Genomic DNA, 17897 nt, shown 5'->3' with positions numbered 1-17897 from the left:
TCAAACCATGATTATTTCTGTTTATGTGCACGTGGCGAATAAGTGATCACTTGCAAGTGGCGAATAATTGATTGTATTTGTATAGCGAACAATTAATCGTGTGCATGTGGCGAATAGGTGATCACTCACACGATGCGAGCGAATAAGTGATCGCTTGTCCGTGGCGAATATTTAATCGCATGTGTATGGCGAACAATTAATCGTGTGTATGTGGCGAATAAATGATCGGTTGCATCTGGCGAACAAATGATCGATCGCATGTGGCGAATAAGTGATCGTTTTTCTTGTGACGAAAAAATGACCTGTAAGATTGATATGGCCTGCACGTGACTGATCGTTTGCATCTGGTGAAAGGTGAATGTGAAAATTAAGATTCGAAGTCACCATCAAAATGAGGGCATCATCACATGAGGGTAAAAAGTGTTTTTTTTTCTTTACATGAATTTAGAACACATTTTAAAACTCAGTATAGCACCTCCAATGAGAGTTATAGGCTACGTGTACGTTTGTATGTGGCGAAAAGTTGATTGATTGGCGAATAGCTGACGAATAATTGATCGATAGCGGCGAATAATTGATCATTTGCAGTAGGCGAATGGTCGATCGCCATATATATATGGCGAATAACTAATTATGTGCGCGTATATATTATATGGCGAATAACTAATTATGTGTACGTGGCGAATAAATGATCGCTCGCACGTGGCCTAAAATTGATCGCATTTGTATGGCGAATAGGTGTGCATGTGGCGCGAAATTGCGTGCATGTGGCGAATTGGTGATCGCGCACACGTGGAGAATAAGTGATCGCTTGCCAGTGGCGAAAATTAATCGTATGTGATGGCGAATAATTAATCGTGTGCATGTGGTGAATAAATGATCGGTTGCATGTTGCGAACAAGTGATCGGTCGCATGTGGCGAATAAGTGATCGTTTTCTTGTGACGAAAAAATTACCTGTAATTACCTTTATAGCCACATGTCACCCAATCTACATGCGGTGGACGACGTCTGAGTTGCCCATCATTTGGTGCGGAATTAAGATTCGAAGTCACCATCAAAATGAGGGCACCATCACATGAGGGCAAAAAGTGCTCATTTCTTTACATGAATTTCGAACACATTTTAAAAATCAGTCAGATACATCCAATCATTTTAATCGACGTGGAAACTATTTAGCCCTCTTTTCAATCAATATTTAGGTAATGCATTTAGATGAAAATTTATTCTATGTTTTATCTATCCGAAAATCCGTCTACGGCCTTCTAAAAAAATCCGAACTGAGAATTAGACATTCCTCAGTCGGAATCACAGCGCATTAATTATTGTTAGAAGAAATACAGTAATGAAGGTCAATGCATTTATACTCGTTCGATGTTTTATGAAAATTTGTGATAAATTCTGCATAAATTCCAAAATTACAAATTGTCATAGTTAGATAAAGTGCGGGTTGTTTTTAAATTTATGTGCAAAGTCAATTTTACTTTAAATTAGGAAATGACAGATTCGTTGCAACTTGTCATATGAACTAATCATTTAAATACAAAAACTCAAAAAAAACTTGTTTGCAGTGAAAACTTATCGGAGTCCAGCTCCATCATCAGAAGAAAAACTTCATTAATACGATTTTGACCAAAATAGGACCTACGAATTGTCTAAGGAATGCAAAACCTATTGCATACGTTAGCAGCCACTTAAATTGCTACTTTCGAGATGCTACTTCAAGATCCCGAATAAATTTATTGAACTGAAACTTTAAACGCGTGCTGCGTCTAACCTTTACCAGGATATCTAGGTAGAAGCCGAGCCAACTGCCACAACCAAACATGATTGAGGCTGCATCTTTCCATCATAGAAGACCCGGTGCGGTACTCAATAGTAGCTCCATCGTCCCCTTAGATAATATAATTATAAGAAATCATGTATGAACGTGCGTTGATGTATACAATAGCAAGTGCGGATCCTAGGCCATCAAAGTACGTTTATGCATCATTGCAAAACAAACAGTTTTTGTATTCTTCAAAGTTCATCTTATTAACATATAATCTATATACTCGATGAATCGATACTAAACTTTTTTCACCGCGACATTGACAAATATACACGGCAAACTGTATAAACGTTGCTAAGGCGTCAGCAAACTTCATTTCTTTTATAAATGTTGCGAATTTGTTCAGTCGGAACTAATTGATGACAGATGTGTTTTGGTGAGAGCTTTCAAAATAATTGGCTCCTGGGCCTCCAGTCCTGGCCGTGGAAAATTTAACCGATTCGCTGTAACTATACGAAACACATAACGGTATATGTTTGTGTCAGAAACTGGCGATCATTTTCTAGATTAATAACAACAGGTTTGCCTCAAATGTCAATTTTTTCAATTGAAAAGATGTGATTAAGTCGACGTAAAAACATTAAAAAAATTCAATTTTCACCAGAAAATACGTCAATTAAGCTTATGTTGATTGATTCAAGTCTCCAAATGGACACGATCGCGTTCAATACCAATACTTCTCTTTAACTTCACTTCTTATGAAGTTAAAGAGAAGTGAAGTTAGAGAAGTCTTCACTTCACTGTCTGCCACAAATCTTATAATCGAAATTTAACACACTTCAACTTATCTTATCGATCTGAAATTTTGCACACTTGCCTTGCTGGAGACAATGCAAGAATCGAATTACAAAATAAACGATTTAATTTTTTTCCAATGTTAAAAAAACTGAAAAAATAATTTTGTCAGCTACAAATCTTATAACTGGTAATTGACACACTTTTAATTGTCCAATTTATCTGAAATTTTACACAATTGTGTGAATTGGAGGCAATGCATAAATCAATTGACAGAATAAATAATTTTGAAAAAATTATAGATTAAAAAAAAAATGAAAATTCAATTTTTTAATATTCGAAAATTAAATTAGAAATTCATTGTTTATCTTTAACATTGGAGACACTGGATTCTTTAGAAGTGTTGTCTTTAAAAAGTAATTCTCAAACGTAAATTATCATGGTTGAATTAATAAATTCAACCATGGTATATTATTTAGTGATGTGGTTACCATGATGTCTCATTTAGAGTTGAAGGTCCGTGATTCAAGAAGTGGACAAAAGAGATGACGTGGTCCGAGATTCTGCAGATGCTTTCGTGATAAAGGACTTTTTTTTAAAACTTTGTCACTTGTTAGTAGACGTCGTCACGTCGGTGCTCTCAACGACTTTATTTATACTCGTTCACGTACTATAATAATTGAGATTGTTGCAAATTCATTTCTGTTTGCCTTTTTTGCTAATAGGATTTTAGACCGGCATACAGGCCTATCCAGGCCTATTTATTTAATGCCGAAGATACTATACTATACTATAGGAAACCGGTACTGACTGACTATTGCCATCGGCATCGGAGCATCCTAGGAAACCGAACCGAGAATACCTAAGGCTAATGTAACACGCACTGAAGCACACGCATAGTGACAAAGCAGAGAGTTTTTTAGACTCTCCCTCAAGTTCATTTTTGAGTCCAATAAGTAGATCAGTAAAGTATCCTGGATACCAGCATTATCATACTTAAGAAATTGGTGTAAATCTTGAGTAAATGAGGAAATTAAAAATGAACTGATTCTAAAGAAGCTCTGGTTTGCCACTATGAGCACACGGCTCACGCCAAACGGCCGTACCCCTACTGGCCCTACAGCCCTACCATGGTCAGGAAGATGTGCCAGGTGCGCGGGAATTTATTTTGTCATTTTAACAACCTGCGCGGTGCGCCGTACTATGCCGGTAAAAAAATGCGCCATGCGCCGTACTTTTAGAAAGCTAAAATAGATTAAATATGGACGCGCGATGCAATCACACTGACCGTACACTGTACACACAAACGTGTATCCGCATTGTGTTGTGGTTGGATATGAGTTAAGTAGATTGCTAACGCGTCAACTCAGTTTCTAAGTGTCAGCACAGTTATGAATATTCATTCATAGATCACAATTCAATCAGACATGAATTACAAAACTAAAGAAGGCAACATGGCTTTAGATGTGCCATTGGTGCCTTCTAAGTTCTAATGAATGACTGGAGTCTGGACTGGTTGCGGCAAGTAAGGTATGAACCTGTATGTCAACAGTACGAACCTACATTCCCGAGTCCCGACATCCTCCCGGCCGGCCAAACTGACACGATCAATACCTAATAACAATGCGCGTAAATGGACTATACAAATTAGGTCAATACGGCATAATTACAGAGCGTAATTAAACTTTGTGATACAAAATATGAATATATATATTTGCAAGATAAGTCAATGGTCTGTTGTTTATTTTTGCTTCATTTGAGCAATAATGGTTTCCAAATCTGGGTGCGTTATGTTATGTGTACTTTGAATGTGCAAAAATTTCCGTGATTTGCACGAACGCCTGCACGAAAAAAATATAATTAGATTGATTTACGCGAGAAATTTCCCCGTTTATATACATCTTCCTGAGTGTGGCAGCCCTAACCCCTTCACCTTCAGAAAATCAGAAATATAATAAAATTTCAATTTTAAAGAAAAATAGAGATAATTTACAACTTATTCTTAATTCTTCTAGGAGATGTTGTCATTATAATTTACAACAAATTTAATGCTAGAAAATATTTAAAAAATAGCTTTCAACAGTGATTACTTTGAATTTTATGAGTAACTAACTGTTCATAATTATTTGTACCCTTTATTCCAGATCATTTATCAAAATAGGGTAAACGCGGTATATTCCGACACATTAAGGACACATCGAGAAATGAAAAACTATAAAAAAAAACGTATGAGTTACGTAAGTTCTGTTGCCTTCACATGACTCTCAAAACACTTCACTACGCGTCAGCAACGATGAAACGTCACAAAATGTCAAAATGTTGCCATATTTATTAAAAAGCCTTTAGAATGGAAACCTACCAAATCCCTATATTCCGTCACTTTGTGTAGCAATACTCGCCACGTGGTGAGTCGTATTGCGTCAGCGCTTCAGATTTAACTGATACGTATTTCAATGAACGCATGGAACTAAAACAAAGCTTAATATAAAGGAAAAGCTGGAGAGGTGACGGAATTACCTACGATGTCGGAATATACCGCGTTTACCCTAGTTAAAAAGAACTATTAATGAAAATAGTAGTAGATGCTAAATAATTGTATTTCAAAATTTAATGCTATTGAGCATTGTAATATTTTTCTCCACAAAGTTTGATGATATTTTTTCTACAATTTAGGGAAAAGCTAAAATATTGCTAAAAGTTTGAAGATGGAAAAGAATAAAAAGAGCTTAGTAATGATCTCAGAAACAAAATTGTGAATGTCCAGAAAGAGGTAAAAGAGGGGCTTGGATATAAACTAAAGCAATATCTAAGAAGTTTGAGGTTCCTACGTACGTCTACAATACAAAGCATTATAAAAAAATTTAAATAATTCAACACGGTGGATAACCTGGTTGTTTGAGGAAGGAAGGGGAAAAATCTCTCCTAGATGTGTTAGTAACATAATACAATCCCTTTGCAATAATCCTAGGATCATTAGCAAGGAAATTCTGTCAAATTTGGATGTTTAGATCGTATTTAAGTACTTATATCATTAGTCTGCTTATATCGCAAGTTCACAAGGAATTTAAAAGCAAAGAAAAGGCCAAGAAAATTCACCATATCGATATTGAAAACGTTTCGGAGTCCAGCTCCATCATCAGTTCGACTAAACTAAAAATGAATGAAATCACTTTGAAAGTCAAAATTCAAAGACAGACATAAAACCTAAACAAGACCTAACATTATATCGAAATAAACAGGACTAGTTATGAACAACTTAGTCCTAGGGGTACGACAAGAATATAAAATCCTAGCAATTTACTATTTCCAGATTATATGAGCTAAACGCATTATTGAGACATGGTTTTCGTTTGAAGATATGTAGAGACTCCAAAATTCTCAAATCGGAGCAGCCAGAAGTGGAACCGAGTATCCGGAAATCACTCTCAGATACAGCCACGTCGCACTGTTCAGCATGGAGGCGCACGGAAGAATGAGGAGGCTTGGCGAGAGGCAAGTTAGAATGATAGCTCCTGCCACGGTGTTCAGAAACCCGGATGTAGAAGTTACGCGACGTCATTCCAACGTACGTAGATGCACTATGTCCAAAGAATTAAAAATGCTGTGTTTGAAATATTTCCCAAATATAAATGTGCTTGTTTTACTGGTAAATAATTTCAAAATTGGTTCTTCCTTCAGGTATAAGGACGTTATTCCTGCTCGGATGCGATCAAACCTGGTCTATGAGTTCTGTTGTGCATGCTGTGCATCTACGTACGTTGGAATGATGTCCCGTAACTTCTACATCCGGGTTTCTGAACACCATGGCAGGAGCTATCGTTCTAACTTGCCTCTCGCCAAGCCTCCTCATTCTTCTGTGCGCCTCCATGCTGAACAGTGCGACGTGGATGTATCTGAGAGTGATTTCAGGATACTTTGTTCCACTTCTGGCTGCTTGGATTTGAGAATTTTGGAGTCTCTACATATCTTCAAACGAAAACCATGTCTCAATAATGCGTTTAGCTCATATAATCTGTAAATAGTAAATCACTAGGATTTTATATTCTTGTCGTATCCCTAGGACTAAGTTGTTCATAACTAGTCCTGTTTATTTCAATATAATGTTAGGTCTTGTTTAGGTTTTATGTCTGTCTTTGAATTTTGACTTTTAAAGTGATTTTATTCATTTTTAGTTTAGTCGAACTGATGATGGAGCTGGACTCCGAAACGTTTTCAATATCGATATGATGAATTTTCTTGGCCTTTTCTTTGCTTTTAAATTCCTTGGATGTTTCTGGTATGAAGGTACCTATCAAGACAAACACTGCAAAGAACAATGCATTGTAATGGACTGAAGGGTTGTCGACCCAGGAAAACCCTTTTGCTAACAGAAAAGCATGTGAAAGCACGTCTAAAAATTGCTTAAACTTGTGTTGATTCCCCAACCTCATTTTTCTAGAAAATTTTGTGGAGAGATGAGACTAAAATAGAATTATTTGGGCCTATGGATGATTGGATGTAGCTTACGTTTGGTGAAAAAAGGTGAGGCAGCTGAGGCTCATAATCCAAAGAATACAATCCCAAGTTCCCAACATTTAAACATGTGGCTGGGAATCTTATGTTTTTTTAGGTTAATTTTCTGTTAGGGGGCCTGGCAGTCTGATTAAAGTAAACATTATCATGAAAAGTTAATAATATCCTGATGTTATAAAAAATAACCACTGTGCAGAGAGTGGATGAATATTGCAAGATCTATGGCAACGCTTCAGTAGCAAAATTTACGCCTTCAGAAGATCTTGCCAACACATTTAGATTGAAATTCTTGCATTTAATATATTTGTCAAAGATCTTGCCAACACATTTAGATTGAAATTCTTGCATTTAATATATTTGTCAGTCTTTGGCCAACTATTAAGAAAAAAAGTAAGGTTTCCGGTATGTTGGACAGTTGGATGGATCAGGATGCAGTGAAGCTTGTCCGGAAATCAGTTGCGATGAGTTCCCACCAAAAAAATGTAAACATCAAGTTTATGATTATGTAGTTGCCGTCATATTAGAGTGGTCAGACTGCATTATCACATGTTCAGACTACAGTTCAGTTGACACTTGCTGTACAATCGGACTGTTTTTAGGGTAAAATTAGTTATTTGGGGTAACACATGCATGCAACCTTGTAAATAAGTTCGTGGCTTGCCGCTTGTAAATAGTTTTTCATTACTCAGCATAAATGGCTTTTTATTAAAAATTACCCGGCGACGCATCTTGAAAATGGTTGGCGACACTTTGGGCTTAAAAACCCATATATTGGCAACGCTGCATCCACCCTCTGCACTCTGGAAAAATAACATCAAGCAGGATGCAGAAAAACTTTTTCTTGGTCCTTATTGGATTCTTCAGCAGAATAATGATCCAAAACACACTGTTGCCGGTGCTATGGAATGCTTGTATCGGGTTATTTAGTCTCTGGCAACAATTTAGGTGAATGAAAGTTTTCTTCTGGATATGGATGTATTTTTAAAGTACGGGCAGTGATTACAGATGCAGTTGCAAATGGAATGAATGTAACCAGACATTGGGAGCATGAGTGAGGTATTTGAGCTGTAAAAAATAAAACGTATAATCAATAAAAGGAAAATCAAATAAAAGAACCTCACTCACAGCAGTTAATCAAAACCAAAAACCCTTAGCATTGACATAACAATCAAATCAAGCAGCAAGCAGTAGTTTCAGCTCAGAATATAACTGATAAGATCAACACACAAGAGTAATTCAAGAGAGTAAATAAACCAAGGTAAATGGACATATTGCAACTGTGGTAATAACTGCAACTTATTGGGTGAAAAAATGCATAAATGGACAACAGTTTGGTATTCACTAATAAAATAGCAAGCATTGAAATTGAAGAATTTAAACAGTAAAGTCATTGAAGTGAAATCATATAAACAACTTGCTATTGTGCAATTTATGTTCTTGAGATTAAAAGCAAGCATTGCATGAAGTGGATAAATGTATGTGCAAAGTATAAACATAAGCAAGAATGAAGTAAATAAATTATTAAGCTGAATGAACAATAACATACCTGGTTTTAAAAGCTTTACAATATTTGGTTTGCGATGAAAAATACTGAAATAACCACCCGGCTACAACACCTCAAAATAATCAAGAAGTAGTTCAAGGATTTTCAAATCAATGTCATGGAATGGCCTAGTCAAAGTCCCTATCTGAATCCAATTATGAATTTCTGGCGTGTAGTGAAAATAAAGATGAAAAAAGAGACAACCTAAAAATTGGAAAGAATTTGAACAGTATGCCTAGTAAGAATGGACAAAACTTAGCTTAGTTACATGCTGTAACCTTGTTGACCATTACCCTAACCTAAATGTTTACAATAAGTTATCATGAGTGAAGGCCATGTTATCAACTATTGATTCAGGGTATGAATAAATTTGGTCATGAGTCAGTTTTTTGTTTCTTTCATATCTTTACAAAACTGAAAAAATATTTTTTTGGTTTCTAAATACATTTTATATTGTTCATAAATGGTTAACATATGCTTTAAGGTTTCAAATAATTATTATTTGGTCTATTTGTTGAAATGACGTTAGGGTATGAATAATTTCGGGCACAAGTGTATATACATATAGGCCAAGTTTATTTTAATGACCAACTGACACTCTGACAACTGACAGCACAGTTACCTCACAGTCACTTATATACCTGAGATACAACTGAGCCCAGAGACCATGAGAGATGCAGTGCTTGGAGTCTGTTATAGAGGTGTAGCAAATTTATTCTCTTTTTATAATCCTAAAAAAGTGATACTTACATTTTTACCTTCAGTTTTTATTATTACAACACTTCTCTTTAACTTCACTTTTTCAGTTCTTGTTTGTTTCTTTCAAATTCTTTGTTTGTCTGCTACTGTGCTACAAATCTTATAATCAACATTTAACACACTTCAACAGTACCTGTTGAAGCAGTCAAATTGATCTGAAATTTTGCGCACTTGCATAAGTTAGAGACAATACTTGAATTAATTGACAGCATGAATAATTTAAAAATTAAAAAAAATTACATATTAAGACAAATTTGAAAAAATGTTTTTTTAATATTTAAAAATAAAGCAAAAAATCTATTGTACATGTAACATCACTGGCCCCTTTAGAGTGTAGTCTTTTCATGTTTGTTGTTTTCAAAAAGGAATTTTAAATGCACATTAATTAAAACAGGTTTCATTGAAGACCAGAGAATTCATTTTATTGACAATTTTTAGTTTTTTTAATAGATCAAACAAGAGTTTTTGTTTGCACAGGTAAATCAAAAATCAGATTACCAAAGTACATTTTTATTTCTTTAATGACGTTTCGAATGTTTCTATCATTATCAAGTTAAAAGGAACATTGAGTGATGGAATTTGGGTCAACATAAGTACAAAATCAAGTAAATAGAATACTGCTCATTAATCAAAATTGTTAGGAATAATTAAAAAATCACAAGAATAATTAAGAATTAAAGCACCAAAAATTACTCCCAAAAACAGTCTCAAGGTTCTGACAAATCCAATTATTTGAAGGTTGAAGGCTGGGCTCCTATCCTTAATGATGAGGTCCTCAGCTATTGCCAGTCAATTGGCGTCGGGGCATTGCATGACGACGCTGGTGCATTCTTCCAGCACTGTACGAGTGATGGTCTCATTGTGGGCTTCCATCAGGTGGTTCCTTGGTCCACCAGAGTGACCGGACTGAAGGTGGCATGTGAGATGTTGGCTTAATGTTGTAGTTGTGAGCCCAATGTAGTCCATATTGGGGAGAAGTCTACAACCTTCTCTATTGCAAGAAAATGTATAGACTACATTGGTCTCTTGGAAAACTTATTTTTTTGCAGAGGTTATTGTTCATTATAAGATTCTTTATTTTCTGGTTTTTGTAATAAATCAGTAGTTTAATTTTATTATTAGTTACGTTCATGATGTGAACGATAGAATGAAGGATCCATTCATCTGCTTTATAACCGCTGATCATTTGGTTCTCATAGTAGATGGTTGTGACATTTCCGTCAGTATCTGGTTCATGGTTGAGTCTGTTTTGGTACATTCAAAGTTTCGAACTTTCTGTGTTGATGGTTCTATTGGTAAATCCGTTATTGACCACGATTATTTTGCAATTTCTCAGCTCTGTATTCAAGTAATTTTCAGACCAGCAGGTTTTGAAGGCTTGTTGGATGAGAGCAAGTATTGTGCTTCTTTTATAGCTCTCTACGCATTCGCTATTGGCATTCAGGACTATCCCGACATCTGTTGGTTTTCGGTATACTTCGTGACGAACGAATTATTTTTAGCTTGGAAAAGTATATCTAAAAAAGGTAAGGTGCAATTTTGTCCAAGTTTGTAAGTAATCTTCAAGTCAGAATTCGTTTCAAAGGCCATTTGTAGATTCATCAGTTGTTCTTCATCTTGAACGACAATGAATATATCATCGACATACCTGCAGTACAATTCGGGCTTATTCAGTTCATCTGAAAGTACTCAATTTTCAATTTTGCACATTTCAGCAAAAGTAGGACCAAGGAGACTGCCCATGGCTATGTTGTTGGTTTGTTGGTAAATTTTATGGTCCAGGGTCCAGAAAGTTGATTCGGAAGTGCAAAGTCAAAGGAGGTCAAGCAGAATTTTCTTAGGTATTGGTGAAGCCGGTAACATTGGATGAGAATATACATGCTTCCCAATGATTTCTTATGTTTCTTCAGTAGGTACGTTGGTGAAGAGGCTGGTGCCATCAAGTGATGCGAGAAGGCCAGATGGGCATGCAGGATGGAGGATCTCCAACAAATTGTCTCTAGATTTCACAGAAAATTGCTTCGGAGTGTACAGTTTTATTATGGTATCCAGTTCTTTGGCCGTTTTGAAGATAGGAGACGTGACTTGAGAAATAATGGGCCTGAGCGGATTGCCTTCCTTGTGGTTTTTAATGTTTCCATAGAGATAACCGGGAGAGTAGCTCCCGACGATAGGTGTGAGCTTTTGAGATCCTACAACAAAGTTGGCAGTACCAAGAATATAAAAGCAAAGAAAACAGCCAGAATATTAACCATTTTTAAGAATGAAAACGTTTTGGAGTCCAGCTCCATCATCACTTCAAAAGTTCAAAACCTATAAGGAAATCAGAATTAATTAGAAAACTAAATTCACATCGAAGATAAAAACATAAATTGACAAAATATAAACAAATACACATAAGGAGACAGGCCTATCTAGATAGGCCTGTCTCCTTATGTGTGGTATATGTGTGTGGTATATATGTGTAGGTATTTGTTTATATTTTGTCAATTTATGCTATTTGTAAGGTGCCAGACGCAAAATAAAGATTGTCCCAAGTAGCCCCGTCAGTCAGGGCTACTCGGGACAATGGGAATAAAACTTCATTTCAAAACATTTAAAGCATGCAGAGCGTACTCATCCATTACTAACAGTACTCTGAAGTCCTCCTCTTTCATTGTAGATGATGTAGAGGTAGAATAAATGACATTTTCTGTGATTTTTACTTGTTTTTCCTTTATTGATATGATATTACCATATTCATTAATTACCGTATTATTAATGTGATATTAGTCATCATATTACTGTATCCATGGACATGCCATTGAGCATTGACAATGACCTTGTTCACTGCAAGCTTCATATCAGCAGCCATGCAGCATTTCTTCTGTATCTGTAAGCTTACAGTCCTGACAGTAATTTTGCACAATTTTAATCGAGTCAAGTGATTTCACAATAACAAAAAAGATTGTGAAAAACATACCTGAAACAGAAAATAATGTTTTAGTGACAACCATCATATGTTTTGGAGAAATAAATAGATCAATTACTTTTCATTCTATGATGCCCGGTGCACAATTCTATGGTATATCATTCTATGTACAATTTTGTGATGATCGATGGTGCACTAATTTTTTGATAAGTGAATTTTTTTCACTGAGCAAGGTAAATGTAATCAAAGTTCTTTGTTGTTAATCAATTTTTTTGTTAACTGGAGCCTTTGCTAACTGAGGTTCTACTGTATATGCATTTTTAAGGGTGTCCCTAATTACCCTGGGGGTGTCCCTTTTTACCCCGTCGCGCGGAAATGGCTGCCATTTTTTTTTAATGAGATAGGCAAATTCCGTCAATTACGTTTTCAAGCCGATACCTGGGTGCAACTTTTATGTAAGTAAAATTTTTTAATACAGCAAATATTTTTTTTTGTTCCAGACCTTAGCAGAGGTAGGTACTTTTCCAAAATTGCACTTTTCACACTTTTTTTCAGCGATTTTTTAAAGATAGTTAATGTACGATTTCCTGACTAGCTTTATACATAATAGATAGTAAAAATGTTGAAGTTTACGCCACTTATTTTAGTTTTGCAATATTTTGATAAGTTTAGCTGCTACAACATTTCTAGGAAATGTGGGACTCGCATCCCGATTTACCCCGCCCATCCCTTTTTACCCTGTTTGATGATACCTAGTGCTATATATTGATATAAAAACTAGATACTAGGTATATTCTATATATTTATTTTTATATACTTGTGCAAGTTTCTTTTTGTGCTGTTACGTATGTTTGTTTGAAACCTACCTGGCACTTGAAAGATTGGTTCTAGTACACATAAGCAATAATTTATTATCAAGTTATTACCTGGACCTTTGAAATTATTTTTAGTGGGAGTATTGTATATGTATTTTAGCATACATAAGTTTCATCATTACTCATGTGACTCATTATGATGAGATTCTAAAGTTGCTGCATTTAATAATCCCTGGTCAAGTTAGTCTTCGCTGCTGGTAGTGTTTATTTCTGGGTCCTCCAACTTGTTCTATATTCATTTCAGACATATCAAAATGTTGTGAAATAAAAAAGCTACCACTTACCAACATACATACGTATATCCTTTCATACCAAATTTTAAACTCACCATAAATTCATCACTCACTTCACAGTCACAGTCTTATAATTAAAAAGTGCAATCAGGTCCTTAAGCTATTATTTTTAAACAGATGTACAGTGGGGGGAAATAAATATTCGTACACTTGAAAAATCGTATTTTAATGTATGTAAGTACCAGTGGTGGGCACAGTTCCGCTAACCGCTAATTAGCGAAGCTAACTTTTTCCTTATCGGATTAGCTGTTCAGCTAACTTTGAAAACCTTTAGCGGACCAATTAGCTTCCGTTGTATCAAACATAAAATATGTTATATAGGTACCTATGGTAATTTTAACTTAATTTCCAAGCCGGTCAATGTTACCCCATCACGGCTGCCATTAGGTTGTCAAAGTTTCCCCATTGGGGGGCAGTGCCCCCCATTTGCAAACTATGACACTTTCCTAAAATTTGGCATTTGCATATGTAACTAGAAGAGTTCTACTACAATGCATCAAAACCTGGAGTTATTTCATCAAAAAATGAAAAAATTGGAGGGGGTACTCTGACAGGCTTTAAATAATAGCTCTTTTTTGTGGGTCACATTTTTAATTTTTTAACCTATTAGATATGCAAACTTTTTAAATCTTTCTATTGGGTTACGTAGCCTCAGTATTAGGCCTTTAATGGCCATTGACATAATTTTTCTATGTCAAATAGTTTTTGAGCTTTGGGGGTTTTTGTTAAAAAACAAAAAGTGGTCAAAGTTACCCCGGGAGTCAAAGTGACCCCATTTTATGGTATGATACTAAATTACTAATGCTGCTATCCATGATACCTCACTGCTCTACTTATTGGACTCAAAAATGAACTTGAAGCTAAGTTTTAAAATATTTCTGCTCCAATGCCAATCGCACCATGTATAATTTCAGAATCCTTATTGGCTTTGTTAGTTAGTAAGGTTCCAAACCAAGAATCATGGTGCCATAGTCAGCCATAGTGACAAATTATAAACTCTTCATAAATTAGAATCAGTTCAATATTAATTTCTTCATCTACTAAAGATTTAAATAAATTTTCTTATGTATGATAATGCTGATGTCCATCATACTTCACTGTTCTACTTATAGGACTCAAAAATGAACTTAGGAAGAGTCTAAAAAACTCTCTGCTCTGCCATCAGTATGAATGGTGGCAGACAAGGGATTCCTTTGTTGGCCTTCCCTTGTGCCTTTTGGCCAGTGGCAATTTGCCAGCCTCCAATCTCTTCCTTTTGGCCAGCCTCCATTCTCACCAACCTCCTTCTCTCCCTCATTCTCCATGCACTCTCAAAAAATTGCTCTCTACTCTCAGTCATAGCAGCAGTCACCCCTGTTGACGGTCCCACTATCATTGAAATCCATTTGTCTCCTATTTACTCATACATCACACAATTGTCCTCATCCCTCTCCTCCTGTATGACTCTCATCATTTCCAGTCTCTCCCTCTCATATGCATCACACTCCATATCAGATGCTCCTCAGCTTTCCTCTCCCCTCTGTCACACATAAAACAAATATCCTCTCTTCTTTCATTCCACCTATTTGCCCGTGCATTCACATTCAAAGCATTTGCTCTCACACAGAAAATTGGGGCCCCACCTCTACTTCCATCTTATATGTACTCATACTTTGGCATCACTTTCATCATGTACAATGTCAGGCTCTCCAATCTTTCCATTCCTTGCTTTCATACTCTTGAACAACATAATTTCACTCCTTTCTATTTATTTCTTCCATTCTTCGGCATCCCATTTGATCCCTGTTACACCCTATATATACTGTTATCATCCATTCCTCTCTTGTTCTATTATTCCCAGAGAAAGCCCATGTTTCATGAAACTCACACTTGCAAACTATTGCATGACACTTACCGGTACATTCCCATTTGCTCATTCTCAAGTTTCACAAGTACATCTTATGCACCCAACATACATCATCCATTCTTTCCAGTTATACTTTATATCTAAATGCTGCTGTCATTCTTCTCGCTCTAAACATACTCCATCCCATGTAATGTAATGTGGGGTTCTGTAGAAGTTAATTTAATCATGTTATTGTCATTGATGTTATTTATTTCTGAAATCTCGTGGTATCTACAAAATAGGAAAGAAGGAAATCCCTAGTGAGAAGACAGTTGCTTAAAAGGAATATATTTTCCTCATATCTTAGAAGATTTGTTATAAAAAATGTATAGTACTATTAGAGACAATTATCTATGTATGGTATGGACAAATACAATTGCAAGTTATCCTGATGATGCAAATTTGTTTTCTGGTGTACCTACTGCCTATGATTTTCCAATATTTGCTAATTTTCTGCATTCTATTTACATAAAAGATGTACCATCAAACGGGGTAAAAAGGGACAGTTTTGAGCGTTTTTTGTTAATAACTTCTTACCATGAAACATTTCAGAAACAAGTTTAGGCTCATTTTATAGCTCTTTGCAAGGGCTATCGAATGGCATCTTCAAAAAAATCCATATGCTATTCGTAAGGTGCCAGAGGCAGAATAAAACCGTCCCGATTTACTCCTGGGAACGAGGTAATCCGGGACACTTGCAATAAAAGTTCATTTTAAAACGTTTGAAACATGCAGAGTGTACTCATCCATTACTAACAGTACTCTGAAGTCCTCCTCTTTCATTGTAGATGATGTAGAGGTAGAATAAATGACATTTTCTGTGATTTTTACTTGTTTTTCCTTTATTGATATGATATTACCATATTCATTAATTACCGTATTATTAATGTGATATTAGTCATCATATTACTGTATCCATGGACATGCCATTGAGCATTGACAATGACCTTGTTCACTGCAAGCTTCATATCAGCAGCCATGCAGCATTTCTTCTGTATCTGTAAGCTTACAGTCCTGACAGTAATTTTGCACAATTTTAATCGAGTCAAGTGATTTCACAATAACAAAAAAGATTGTGAAAAACATACCTGAAACAGAAAATAATGTTTTAGTGACAACCATCATATGTTTTGGAGAAATAAATAGATCAATTACTTTTCATTCTATGATGCCCGGTGCACAATTCTATGGTATATCATTCTATGTACAATTTTGTGATGATCGATGGTGCACTAATTTTTTGATAAGTGAATTTTTTTCACTGAGCAAGGTAAATGTAATCAAAGTTCTTTGTTGTTAATCAATTTTTTTGTTAACTGGAGCCTTTGCTAACTGAGGTTCTACTGTATATGCATTTTTAAGGGTGTCCCTAATTACCCTGGGGGTGTCCCTTTTTACCCCGTCGCGCGGAAATGGCTGCCATTTTTTTTTAATGAGATAGGCAAATTCCGTCAATTACGTTTTCAAGCCGATACCTGGGTGCAACTTTTATGTAAGTAAAATTTTTTAATACAGCAAATATTTTTTTTTGTTCCAGACCTTAGCAGAGGTAGGTACTTTTCCAAAATTGCACTTTTCACACTTTTTTTCAGCGATTTTTTAAAGATAGTTAATGTACGATTTCCTGACTAGCTTTATACATAATAGATAGTAAAAATGTTGAAGTTTACGCCACTTATTTTAGTTTTGCAATATTTTGATAAGTTTAGCTGCTACAACATTTCTAGGAAATGTGGGACTCGCATCCCGATTTACCCCGCCCATCCCTTTTTACCCTGTTTGATGATACCTAGTGCTATATATTGATATAAAAACTAGATACTAGGTATATTCTATATATTTATTTTTATATACTTGTGCAAGTTTCTTTTTGTGCTGTTACGTATGTTTGTTTGAAACCTACCTGGCACTTGAAAGATTGGTTCTAGTACACATAAGCAATAATTTATTATCAAGTTATTACCTGGACCTTTGAAATTATTTTTAGTGGGAGTATTGTATATGTATTTTAGCATACATAAGTTTCATCATTACTCATGTGACTCATTATGATGAGATTCTAAAGTTGCTGCATTTAATAATCCCTGGTCAAGTTAGTCTTCGCTGCTGGTAGTGTTTATTTCTGGGTCCTCCAACTTGTTCTATATTCATTTCAGACATATCAAAATGTTGTGAAATAAAAAAGCTACCACTTACCAACATACATACGTATATCCTTTCATACCAAATTTTAAACTCACCATAAATTCATCACTCACTTCACAGTCACAGTCTTATAATTAAAAAGTGCAATCAGGTCCTTAAGCTATTATTTTTAAACAGATGTACAGTGGGGGGAAATAAATATTCGTACACTTGAAAAATCGTATTTTAATGTATGTAAGTACCAGTGGTGGGCACAGTTCCGCTAACCGCTAATTAGCGAAGCTAACTTTTTCCTTATCGGATTAGCTGTTCAGCTAACTTTGAAAACCTTTAGCGGACCAATTAGCTTCCGCTAAATTTAGTTCCGCTAACTGGCAGTCCGCTAAAAATGTTTTAAAATCTCTGATGT

Source organism: Hyalella azteca, unplaced genomic scaffold, assembly GCF_000764305.2.
Source record: "Hyalella azteca isolate HAZT.00-mixed unplaced genomic scaffold, Hazt_2.0.2 contig5529, whole genome shotgun sequence".
NCBI lineage: Eukaryota > Metazoa > Arthropoda > Malacostraca > Amphipoda > Hyalellidae > Hyalella > Hyalella azteca.
The sequence above is the reverse complement of the archived record's forward strand: the minus strand, read 5'-3'. Positions refer to the sequence as shown.